We start from the raw sequence: 12,742 nt of genomic DNA on the forward strand, positions 1-12,742 counted from the left end.
GTAAAAGAAGGGCATTCTAGGCAGAGCGAATCAGCCAAACTATTTATGGAAAAACATGATGTTTTTAAGTTCAGAATGGATGTACACAAGGTTTGGGTGTGGAGAGATGCTTGCAGGTGCTGAGTGGATCCAAACTGAAGGGCCTTGTTTGTACCTGGGAACTTGAAATTTAAACTGTACACAGAAGGAGCCTGTCAAGGATGTTAAAATGGAAAGTACATCTTCAGTTCTGTATTTTGAGAAGATAGGACTTTGGTGGCAATGTGTAGGATGTGTAGGATTGGCTGGAGAGTAGAGAGACTGTTGTCAAGGATACTGTTCTATGATAGTTCAGGGGAAAAAGATTGGCTCTGAAGAGAGAAGACAGAAATGAGAGACAGAGCTGAGGGAATGTGTAAGTCCTGAGACATCAGGAGTAAGGGAGAGTATGAAAATACTATTGGGGTGGGGTGGGGATGGGAGTGGCCCGGAAGAGATTAATGCGGGGAAAGGAGGACCTATGTAATACTTTCAACAATATAGATTTAAAAAATAAAAATAAAATAAAATACTATCTGCTTTTAGAGACTGGGAGGATGGGATTTCATAAAAGGAAGCTGAGTCAATAATAGGTACAGCGTAGATTTGGGACATTTCAGGTGGGAGTGCAGCTCTAATGCCGGTTTTTCCTAAATTCAACAACCACAGATCAGACAATTCAATTTAAAACTGGACAGAGGGCTTGAACGGACATTTCTCTAAAGATATGTAAATGGCCAATGAGCACATGAAACAGTGCTCAGCATGTTTAATCATTAGGCAAATGCAAATCAAAACCACAGTGCGATACCATGTCATACCTACTGAGATGACTGATTTATTAAACAATGAAAAAAATAAGTGAGGATGTTGAAACTGGAACCCTGTGATTACTGGTGGAAAAGTAAAAAATGCCACTGTGGGAAACCATTTGCTGTTTCTCAAAATATTAAACCTAGGCAGGGTGGAGGGGATGAATGGGGGATAGAAAGGGACATCTATAATAATTTCAACAATAAATTTCAAGATAAATTAGGGGGGGGGAGTTAAACCTAGAATCACCATATGATCCAACAATCCCCCTTTTGATTATATATACACAAAAGACAAAAGCATCGATCAGATGCTCAAACCTCAGAGGGAAGGTAGGGGAGGGTGGGAGTAAGGGATCGAGGTCAACCAAAGGACTTGTATACATGCATATAAGCATAACCAATGGACACAGACCCAGGGGAGTGAGGTCATGAATGGGAGTAGGGTCGGGGCAATGGGGGGATAATGACATATGTAATTCCTTAATAAAAAAAAATGTTGAAATAAAAGGAAAAGATTTGAAAGTGGGGACTCAGTCGAACACCAGTGTTCATAGCAGCATTATTCACAATAGTTGAAATTGGAAACAACCCCAGTGTGTATGGAGAGATGACTGGATATACAATATGTGGTATATGCCTACAATGAAATATTTAGCCTTTAAAATGAAGGAAATTCTGAGATGTGCTACCACATGGATGAACCTTGAGGATGTTATACCCAACATAACATAAATACTGTATAATTCCACCTTCATGGGGTACTTTGCTTTGAATAGGTAAATTCATAAGGACAGAAAATATAATAGAAGCTGAGGGAGGGAGAAAGGGGGAGTTGTTGAATTGGCAGTTTCTGTTTGGGATAATGGAAAAGTTCTGGAAATGGATAGCATTGAGGTTACACAACTTTATGAATGAATGTATTTAATGGTACTGAATTTGTACACCACGAAATGGTTAAAATGGTAAATTTTACATTATGTATATTTAACCACAATTAAAAAACCCATAAAATACCATTAAATAATTTCAAGTAAGTGATTGTTAGGCATGCTAGTGAAAGTTGAATGGCATTTCCTGGTTTATGTTTTGCAAGATGAAAGGGAAAGTTTAGTTTTTCTAAAGATATTTTTCTGACTGTCTAAGAATGATAAGATCATTAAGAAACCTGTAGGTTATGAATAGCTCTTCTGGTAATCTTTAGTTTTATAAAGGACATAAGGTCAATACAGGTTGAGCCACGGTTTGAGGTCACTTTTGTGGCAAGGCTTCTAGCTAGTTGATTTTTAAATTTTTGTCTACTCTTTTCTTAAAATTTATTTACACACATACTTTATCTTATAATATTTATCATTCATTTGTTTAATTTTATTTTACCTTTTTTAGTTCCCATGGTGCATGTGTTGAGCTGGTGAGAAGGTAGTATATAGCTATATGTCATTATTATTTATTTATTTATTTTTAAAATCTTTCCTTTTGAAAGTATTATATATGTCCCCCCTTTTTTATTGTCCCCTTCTAGCTCACCACAATTCTTATTTAGATATGATTTGTTAATAGGCTATTATTTAGATGCAATTCTTAGATAAGCATTTTGTTTTAATTTTAGGCATTTATCATATCACAGGGTAAGTCTGAAAAAGCCTACAATAAGTTTCTTTTTGGAATTTTATTGAACTTTTTGATTCCAAATGTATACCTCTTTTTTTGTTGTTCAAAACCAAATGAATAATGGTGGTTTTGTCTAAGCATTTTTATATTATTCATTAAAGGAAGAGTCCACATCTCTTTCCGTAGAAGGTGCTGTGGAGACTGTGGAAATGACAACAAAGAGCCTCAAATCTCGTGGAGAAAGTGCTTTGGAGACTGGAAATGACAACAGAGGATTTAGAAGATCACTAAAGTCATTTAGGTGTTTTGATATTCCTTTCATTTTCCAGCATTGTGATTACTTAATTTTTAAAATGTTTTAATTGATTTCAGGGACAGGAAGGGAGAGGGAGAGAGATAGAAATATCCTTGATGAGAGAGAATCATCAGTTGGCTGCCTCCTGCACACTCCCTCCTGGGAATAAAACCAGAAACCTGGGCATGTGCCCTGGTCAGGAATTGAACCATGACCTCTTGGTTCATGGATTGATGCTCAACCACTGAGCCACACCTGCTGGGCCAGCATTGTGATTTTTTTTTCATATTCTTAGATCAACTGAATATGAAAATGGAACTTGAATTGCTTTAATTGAATTTTTTTATTGTTTAAAGCAGCGGTTCTCAACCTGTGGGTCGTGAGCCCTTTAGGGGTCGAATGACCCTTTCACAGGGGTCGCCTAATACCATGGGAAAACACATATATAATTACATATTGTTTTTGGGATTAATCACTATGCTTTAATTATATTTAATTTGTAACAGTGAAAGTGGGGGTCAACATAACATGAGGAACTATATTAAAGGGTCGCGGCATTAGGAAGGTTGAGTTTAACACTGGTTTAAAGTATTACATATGTCTCCTTCTCCCCTCATCGACCCCTCCTTGATCACTCCCACCCCCCTAATTACAAGGAGGCATGATTTAAAAAATCAATATCTGTTTCTTCTTCTCGGGATTGGGATTATTTACTGAATTCAGACCACCACCAGAAGGTTGAGTCTCACCTTTTGAACAGATCTTTATGTCTGAATCTTTTGGAAAGTTTCTCAGATGAAGGATGAAGACTTGTCACAGAATCTTAGTCTGGATTCTTCTACACTTCTCTCACATACCTGCAATCTTTTTCCTACTTCACTGGGTCTCTGAGGAGCCTAAATGGAATACTCTGATGGGAGAAGGAATTCATTCACTTGTTGACGCCCCTTGTTCAGTTGGCAAGGTAAATACTGTGTGTAGAGTGAAAACTTCCAGGAGTGCTCAGGTGACTCAGACGTTGGCCTTAAGAACCCAGAGCATTGTTTGCAAAACCTAGAATTGTTTGAAGATACTGGCTATGTAAGGGCTTGTGAGTCATCTTTGTCCTAAGATCAGTAGGAAGTCAGGAAACATGGTAAACACTGGGGGTGACCCGAAGAGCATTTCATGTTGACAGGCTGACTGCCTGCACTGTGGTGGAAGGTCTATAACAATACCTGCTATGCTGTAACAATACCTACATTCTAGTAGTGCTTACAGTTCAGAGAACTGCAGTTTAGCTACATAAATTGTCAACCAGGCCAGGGAACCATGACCCCCATTAGTGATGAGAAAACCTGTCAGTGTGTTTCCAAGACCCTGACGCTTGGTTTGCTGTGGGCTCTCTGCTGCACTTGTGCTGTTGCCTTCGGTGTCTGTCAGGTTCCTGGTGGATCTACGTTTAAATGGTGCTAACACTGCACTCTCACAGCCTGGCCAGCACTCTGTTTAACACTGAATTCTAAAGGTCACACACTTGGGTATTGTGACCGTTGATAATAAATAAAATTGAATGGAATAAAAATACCAACATCTGAGTTAATATTACAGAACGTTTTCTAATTTTTGTGATCTTCCTTGAGATAAAGAAGTTGTATTCTGAGACATGGCACTTTTAATTTTTTTTTTATTTCTCTTAGGACAAATCATTACTATCATAAAAACTGTTTTATAATGAAATGATTTCCAACCCTAATCATGGGCTCTGGTATTTTTTACATATTTTATTTAGTTTTAAAACTTCACAGTGAATTAACTGGTATTTCCCCATTTTCTGGAAGAAAATATTGAGGCTCTAGAGATGGTTTGTTCAAGATCAACAGCCAATAGGTAATGGAAGAGAACCGAGATCACAGTGTTTTTACAGTAGTTTCACCTGCACAACATCTGTCTAGCAAAAGTAGTTGAGGTTGCACTTACAATACTGGGCACAGGAAAGTCCAGAAATAGAATAAAGGGGCTCTGGATTTGATTATCTTTTTTCTCATAAGTGTTTTTAAATGGGAAAGTTCTATTGATGATTGCTAACTGTTGGGGGTAAATATTGGAATACCTTCCTAGTTATTTGTATTTTATATGTTCTTGTTGTTGTAGGGACTTAAAAATGGAGTTTTACTTAGATCATTACTGCAAAGATTACACAATGCTTTTCAGAACAACTGAAGAAGTATGCACACTTGATCAAGGTAAGCAACTGTGTCATTAAAGGTTTTGTGAACAGTATGGTGACATTTGCTTGTATTTCGATTATGTTTGGACTCTATGTTATAAACTCGCTTCTAAACAACATCAAGTACAGGCCAGCTGATGGGGTGTCAGGTCCTGTCACTTGTCTTGTACTCTCGTTCTTGAGGTCCCTTCCTTCCTCTCAGCCTCTCTCTCGCATTCTGTGTGTGTGTGCGTGTCTCTGTCTGTGCCACTGACCTGTTGTTCTGTCTGGAAGCTGAGTCCACACCCTTTTCCTTACCACTTTAGCAAGTCTTGGTTTTGGTATGTTCTCCACTTTGTTCTGAGAGTGTTTTGATCTGAGAAAAGATACGGCATATCGTGCTACTTTATTGTAACTTCTAGACATAAGCTGTCAAGTGCCTTGAGTGGGATAGATTTCCACCTTGACATTCCTGATACAACGATTCTAGTGTGAAGCCATCAAGGTTAGCAGCAAGAGTACTAAGCCCCATTGACTTCGGGGCCTCCTGATCCCATGTGTGCTCTGTGACCTGTCAACCTCTAGTATCGCCAGGTCCCTAAGCATTCTCTACGGGCAGACCGAAGGATCTTTTGAAAATGTCAATATGATCATGTCTCTTCTGAAAACTGCCAGTGGTCTCCTATGGCCTTTAGAAATGAGTCCCAAATACTTAGCGTGTCCGTCCAGGCCGACCATGATCCGACCTTAGCTCCTATTGCAGTCTTGTCTCTCCCTCACCCCTTTTCTGTGGTCACACTTTGAGATCCTCATTGGCATCACACTCTGCCAGCCCAGCTTAGAGCTGTGCCATGCCCTGTATCCCGACGTCTCCCTCTGGAGTCGGTGGAAGGCTGGTGTACTTTCCGGCATCTCCCATCTTTCCCCTGTCTTGCTCTCTGCTCCCATTGTTTTTTGTTTTTGTTTTCGTGTTTGGTGTTGTTGTTGTTTTGCAATACCATGAAATGCTACAACCTTGTCCACCCTCAGGAGTTTTAAGGATCTCATTCAGTGTGGAAGCTGAGAATTATAAGCAGCAGAATAGTGATGCAGCTAACAGTAGGGACTTGTCTTTCTCACAAAAGAACAAGTCCACAGGTAGGTGGATCCAATATTGAATTCAGCTGCTCAGTGATGTCAGGGTAAGCTCCCAGCATCAACGAGAGGAAAAAAATCCTCTCCTCGCTGTTGTGCTTTATATCAGGGAGGAACTTAGTGTCTCAGAAATCAACTATGAGACTCTTGCGTGAACCCTTGGGCAGAACGGGCCAAATTGCAAGGGACATGGGGCAGTTTAGTGTCAAAGTGCTCCCGAAGGAGGTGCCTCAGCCCAGGAGGAGGTGGTGAGGGGAAGGGCAGTGGGGACGTGTCGGATGGAGAGCTTCCTGTTTCTACTGTGATCACTAAGGGCCCCGTACATTTCTTCTGTGTGGACTTGTGGAGGACAGGTGTCCCGAGATTCAGCGATGACTGTTTCACAACAGTTGCCTAGTGTTTTGAAGTACACTGTCTCATAGGGTCCATATTATCCACATAGAACTGGTTAAACATATATGTTTTCATTGATCTCAGAGAGAGGAAGGGAAGGGGAACAGAGAGCGCAGGGGGGTGGAGGTGGGGGCGGTGAGGAGGCTGGGAAAGGGGAGAGAGAAACATCAATGATGAGAGAGCATCATCCGTCTCATAGCCCCTAGCGCGCAACCCCAGTATGGGCCCTGACTGGGAATGAAACGGGGATCTCTTGGTTCCGGGGTCCACGATCAAGCACTGAGCCACGCCAGTCGGGCAGCCACATATCAATTTAAAATGAAACTTTTTTTAATTCAAATTTAGTAAAACTTAAAATTCACTGAGACATTTAGGTTTCTCCTGTTGGATACCTGAGGAGTGTTGGCTTGGTGTATTGACCAGCTAGCTGGTTTTCCTTGAAAGCAAATATGAAATGAAAGAAAGGAAATGTGTCTCCCCTCAGAGCAAGAGTACTGCTCACATGAGAACGATGAGCTTTGGATGAGTGGGCCACAGCACTGAATGGATCCCTCTTGCACAGCGTGCCTCCTTTTGAAATACTCACCAGTGGCATTCCTTTGTCCTTTTCTGCTTAGAATTTTCTGACATGGTGGTTTTCATTTTAATTATAGATTGTTCCCGTGGTGGTGGTGTCAGTGAACTATGGCCCCTCGGGTAGAACCAGGGCTGTGTACCTTGTTTCCATACCGTCCTGTTCCAGTGGAACCATTTCCTCTCCCTAAGCTGAGTTTGACTGGTGAGTTAAATTCTGGGCTCATGGAGGAAGGGAAATGATTCAGGAAGTGTTTAGTGGAGGGAGTTGTTTTGAGTTACTCCTGTTGCAACCAAAGCAATGCTCTTGCTATCCCTAGTGATTTTAAGTATGGTTGAGAGCTAGTCTACTGGTTGTTTCTGGCCAAATAGCAAATGCATCTAAACAGCGAGGGAAGTAGAATGCCCCCCATTAAGTAATTTTTCCTTTCCTGAGACCATTTCAAGATACAAATTGGCACTTGGGAAAGTTTAGAAAGATATGATTGAGTCTGGCCAGTGCTGCACGGTGGTCGAGCGTCCGCCTGTGAAGCAGGCAGGAGTGCACAGTTGGTTTGATTCCGGGTCAGGGCACAGGCCCGGTTGCAGCCTGGATCACCGATAGGGGTCGTGAAGGAGGAAACCGATCCATGCTTCTCTCTCATGGTTTACGTTCCTGTCTCGCCCTTTCTCCCTCCCTGAAATCAATCAAAGTGTATTTTTTAAAAATATATACTGAGTCTAGCCCCGGCTGATGGGGCTCATTGGATGGGCATCTCCCCTTGCACTGAAAGGTTTCCGGATCAGTTCCCAGGGAGGGCATGTGGCAGGGTTTTGCGGTCAGTTCCATGTCGGGGTGGGCACGAGGCGGCTGGTGCACCTCTCATCTGTGTTCTCTGCCTCTCCCTTTCTCTCTCTACTGTCTATGTCTATATATTGGAGGTATGATCCTTGTGTCAACCAGAACCTATACATGAAGCAAAATGAGAAGAAACTGTCACTTCTGGTAGTTTCACTGCTGACAGTTCACCAGTGTGAACATTCTGGTGTATATATTTCCAGATTTTATTTCCCCATTTTATCAGTGTATACGTAGTTATCAGAGGAAATTAAATGTTTCAAAACTTATTTTAAAACTGTATTATACAGTGAGCACCTTCCATGTCAGCATATATGTGTACGTGTGTGTGTGTACGTGTGTGTGTGTGTGTGTGTGTGTGTATGGAATTATGTATATGTACGTGAGAAGACATGGTCTACACGTGTTTTTAATAAACAACCTTATTTATTCAAAAGGAGTATTTAACTTAATGGGAAATAGTCTACATAAATAGGTAGGTACTTTTAGAAATTATCCTTATTTACTATTATAAATGTACAGTTGGGATGTATTCCTCTGAATTATTTAAGATAATCGCCTAGAACTCTTCTGACAGCACGAGGGAAGGCTTCCAGCGCAGCCAGTAGCTGGCTCCATAATGGCTTCAGGTACTGCCTCGAGCCAGGCCTGGCCAGGGCAGGGCCTCTCGTTGGACCAGGCTCTGGCCCCTGAGCAGGCCCTTCCTCTGCCTCCGGAGAGCTCTGGAGCTCTGGGCGTGGACCTGGAGCAGGAGAAAGAGACACATTGACTCACACTCCTGGCTTTCCTGTGACTTAGTGCAGACAGGAAAGATGCCACCGCCTTTAAGGGAACTCCAGCCCATGAGCCTGCCCTCCCCCGATGATCTGCCCAGATGATCATTCCGCCTCACCTTGTTGAGTTGCCTCGGTGGGCTCAAGGTGCTGCAGCGCCAACCATAGATTTTGGGTGTGGCCCACCAGGTTTGGGCAGGGGAATTGACGGGCACCAAGGCCTGCTCTACTTTGAAGCAGGCGGAAGGAAGGGGCTGCCCCAAACCCTGGACGTGGTCCAGCCAGGTCCCCACCATCGCAGCAAAGGCCCTGGGGAGAGGCAGGTGGGCAGCAGATTCTGAGTCCTGCTCTTTCCTTCCAGTCTGCCCTCCCATGGTACACTTGTTTAGATATGAGCTTCTGTGCAGGTCTCCCATGACCACCCATGGGAGAGCACCATGGTAACCCCGGCCCTTGTGTGGCTGTCATGGTTGTAGCAGTTGTGGGATCCAGCAGGTTTAACACGGAGTCTGTGTGAGACTCTTCTTCCCACTGGCAGCTCACCTAAAGGTCCAGTGCACTGCCCACCCCCACCCTCCAGGCCCTGGGCATCTGGACTGAGGACTGAGACAGGCTTGTGAGCACCCTGCTCACCACAGGCCTGTTCTGAGCCTGGCCACTGTGGTCAGGGGAGATGGATATGGAGAGGGGCAGGCAGAGCGGGGTGGGTCTGTGGGGGGGAGGGGACTGTGAGGGACCAATCAGCACAGCGTCCCCTCTGGGTCTACAAGGCCCGGGACCCCACCCACTGTCGTCTTTGACTCCTATCCTCCTGGAATAGAAGACTCCAGAGCCCAGGCCTTTCTTGGGAATCAGATGATGTATAAGATTAGGGTTCTGCCAGGCACTCTCCATCCCCCACCCACCACAGTCCCCACGATGCTGACTCTGAGGGCCCTCCTTCTGGACCCGGAGACCACTCACTTTATGACTTGGTCCTGTGATGTGTCAGCCCGGTCATTCTAAACAGGTGTGCATCCAGATGGAAAAATCACTCTGATGGCATCAGCCCTGGTGGATGGTGGACATGAGCTGCAAATGATGGTGAGCGTGACTGCTGGACCCAATGCCCAGAACTGAGGCCCAGGGATTGTGTCTGCTTCATTCCTTGAGTCAGGCTAAGTGTCTCCAAAAGTGCGTGCACATTGTCGAGTAAAGAAACTCCAACCAGGAGCATGCCATACATCTGAGTGGGCCTGGGCCCCTGCTCTCCCCAGAAATCCCCAGTGTGGTTACACCAAGGACCAGGACCGGCTAGGTGAAATCTCACACTGCTTAACAGGTTGCTTTGCATGTGCTTTTCCAACCTCTGATGCCACAGGCCGCTGATGGGTGTGTCAGAGTTCTTTCCGTGGGACAGAGTGAAAGAATTGCCAACAACAACTGCCGCACATCCAGCTACCCTGTCTGCAGAGCCAGGGAGAAGGTGAGACCTGCCATGGCTTGTCCCCACAGCAGTGCTATGAGGTTCCCCCCCCCCCAGCAACCCACTTTTCAGAGGAGCATCCTGAGACTCGGGAAGATGTGGTGACATTTTCATGCCTCACAGCTAGCAGTGGGCAGAGTCACGAGTGTATGCTCACCGAGATAGAAGCTCGTCCAGGAACCGTTGGGCTCTGCAGAAGGCCAGCGTGGAGACGTGGGGGTGATTCCCCCTGGGAAAGCTGGTACCGTGGCCATGGCAAGATGAGGGACAGGACACAGTTCACACGACATTTCTCTCTCTGATATTGCTACAAATATGTGAGGAGCTTGTCTTTACCGTCCCATGTAGCTGGACGGGGGCGGGGGGTCCTCATTTCTTTGTCTTGGGGCAGTGGGACACTAGGGAGAGTCCTGGGAGGGTATCTGTGGAGTCCCCAGATTGGAGTGTGGGTTCTGGGCACTGCCAGGTTGTGTTGGGGTTTTGGGTGTAGAGACCCTCGAGGCCAGCTCTCACCTCAGACAGGCACTGGTCTGTGTCGTCAGCCTGATGCACCTGCACCCTGACCCCGTAGGTGGTGTAGTCGGGTCCATGGGCCAGCACCTCAATGATGTCCTCCTTGGAGCTCTGCAAAGACAGAGTGGGTACTGAGCCAGGAGGCATCAGGAACCTTCCACCCAATCTGTGGTCCTGTGTCATGGCAGACCTAGCCTATGAGGACAGTGAGGATGTTTCTGGCAGCCCTGCTGAGCTTGCAACAATTGATTTGTGTCAAGGTGTAGCCACAGTGAAAGCCTGAATGACTGAGGAAAACTCTGTCCTTGTTGGGATGATATGGAGTTGGGTCAGGCCACAGCTCCTGAGCTGGCCGCACTGCAATGGTTTGTCGTCCTCTGTGAGGTGATAGGTTGCAGAGAAAAGTATTCAAGGCCTTTATCCCTTCCTACACCCCTAACCCCCACCCCCGCTTCCCCCTCCCCTTTTTTTTCAATACACAGCACTATCAAGTGGGATGATGTGTATAGCTTGGAGAAGGTCTGCAAGGACAGTCGGGCTGGGGCTGGTCCACAGGATACTTTGGGCAGGGATTTCATCAGTTGAAAGGAGCATGAGGCAAAGACAGCAACAGATGCTTTCTCTCTGATCCCAAGAAGCACAGGAAGAAAGACTGCTTTTCTCCCCTACCAGGGAGCTGGTCAGGAGGATTGAAGGTGCAGATCACTTTGGGAGTGGGCCTGTGAGAACTTGAGGCCCCAGATTTGAGTCTGACTTCTGGTCCCACCCCAGTCACCTCAGAGTCCTAGGTGTGGGCCAGCTCTCACCTCAGTTTGGCACTGGATGGTTTTCCTGTCCTGACGCACTTGTCCTTTGTACCCGTTGAGGGCATAAGTGAACCTGTCAGCCAGCTCCTCGACGTGCCCTTGTTGGAGCTCTGCAAAGACAGAGCCCGCTACCGGGCCAGGAGGCATGAGGGGCCCGGGCATTACCAGTGGGGAAGATGCCCACCACCCATTCTGCTCCCCAGATCAGGCAGAGAAGGGCATCTGCAAAGACCTCCAGGCAGGGAGTGAAGTTGATGACCCCTTGAGCACCCCTGCGATTTAATAAGTGGGTAGCAGAGCTCTGACCCCAGCACTCGGCTTCCCTTCCTGTGAGCCATGACCTGGGCAGTGAACATGACACACCCTCCAACACCCTCCAGGCTTCTGACACTTACCAACCTGCTCCTTAGCCCAGGTTGAGCATCCCTCATCCCCCGCTTTCTTCACCTCACCATCCCGGACACACACACACACACACACAAACACACACACACACACACCTGGGATGAGGGGTAAGAGGTGTGGGCTCCCCAGGTATGACCCCCAGTTGGCGCACAAGTGTGAGCTGAAAGGGCCTGCCCTTGGTTACCTGTGTGTGCCTCGTGCCAGAGGGCGAGGGGTATCAGTGGTGGCGCTTGCGCCTGTTTCCCCAGCAACAGAAACATCTCTTGCCCTGGACTTTCTTCTTCGCAGAGTGTCGGAAGAACGGGAAGCAACAGAGAGACATCCTGGTCTCCTGACCTTCTCCACTCAAGTGAGCTGGAAAGGAAGTTGTCTCTAGAAGAGGCATGGGTAAACTTTTTGACTTGAGGGCCACAATGGGTTCTTGGCAGGCTGTAAGATAAGCATGGATAGAGTGTTTGTGTGAACTAATGTAAATTCAAAGTAAACATCATTAAATAATAGGGTGCGGTCTTTTTTTTTTTTTTTTTAGTTTTATTATTTCGAAAGGGCCAAATCCAGCCCGCGGGCCATAGTTTTCCCATGGCTGTCCCAGGTGCTGGGACTTGGAGTGTCCCATGGGGTAGTGGCTGTTGTGGTCGGGAAGGGCTCATTCCAAGGGTGAACTTGGGCTTGTCAGGTATTTAAAACGCTTGGAGGATTGGGGTTCCCCTGGGCCTTGCTCTGTGGGGGCAGCCAAGGAGTCACTTTCCCAAAGGGTGGGACTTGGCCAGCCCCTGGTTCCTGGGAGAAACCAGGAGAGTGGAGAGGCTCGATCAAGTCGCCACCTGGGACCAAGAGCCCCAGTGAGAGACCAGTAGCCCCCGTGTGGGCTCCTTCCCTGTGCGGGGCTGGTCCCCTGTCATTGTGGGGCAGGTTGCA

Source organism: Myotis nattereri (genome assembly GCF_964212035.1).
Source record: "Myotis nattereri genome assembly, chromosome: 10".
Classification (NCBI taxonomy): Eukaryota; Metazoa; Chordata; class Mammalia; order Chiroptera; family Vespertilionidae; genus Myotis; species Myotis nattereri.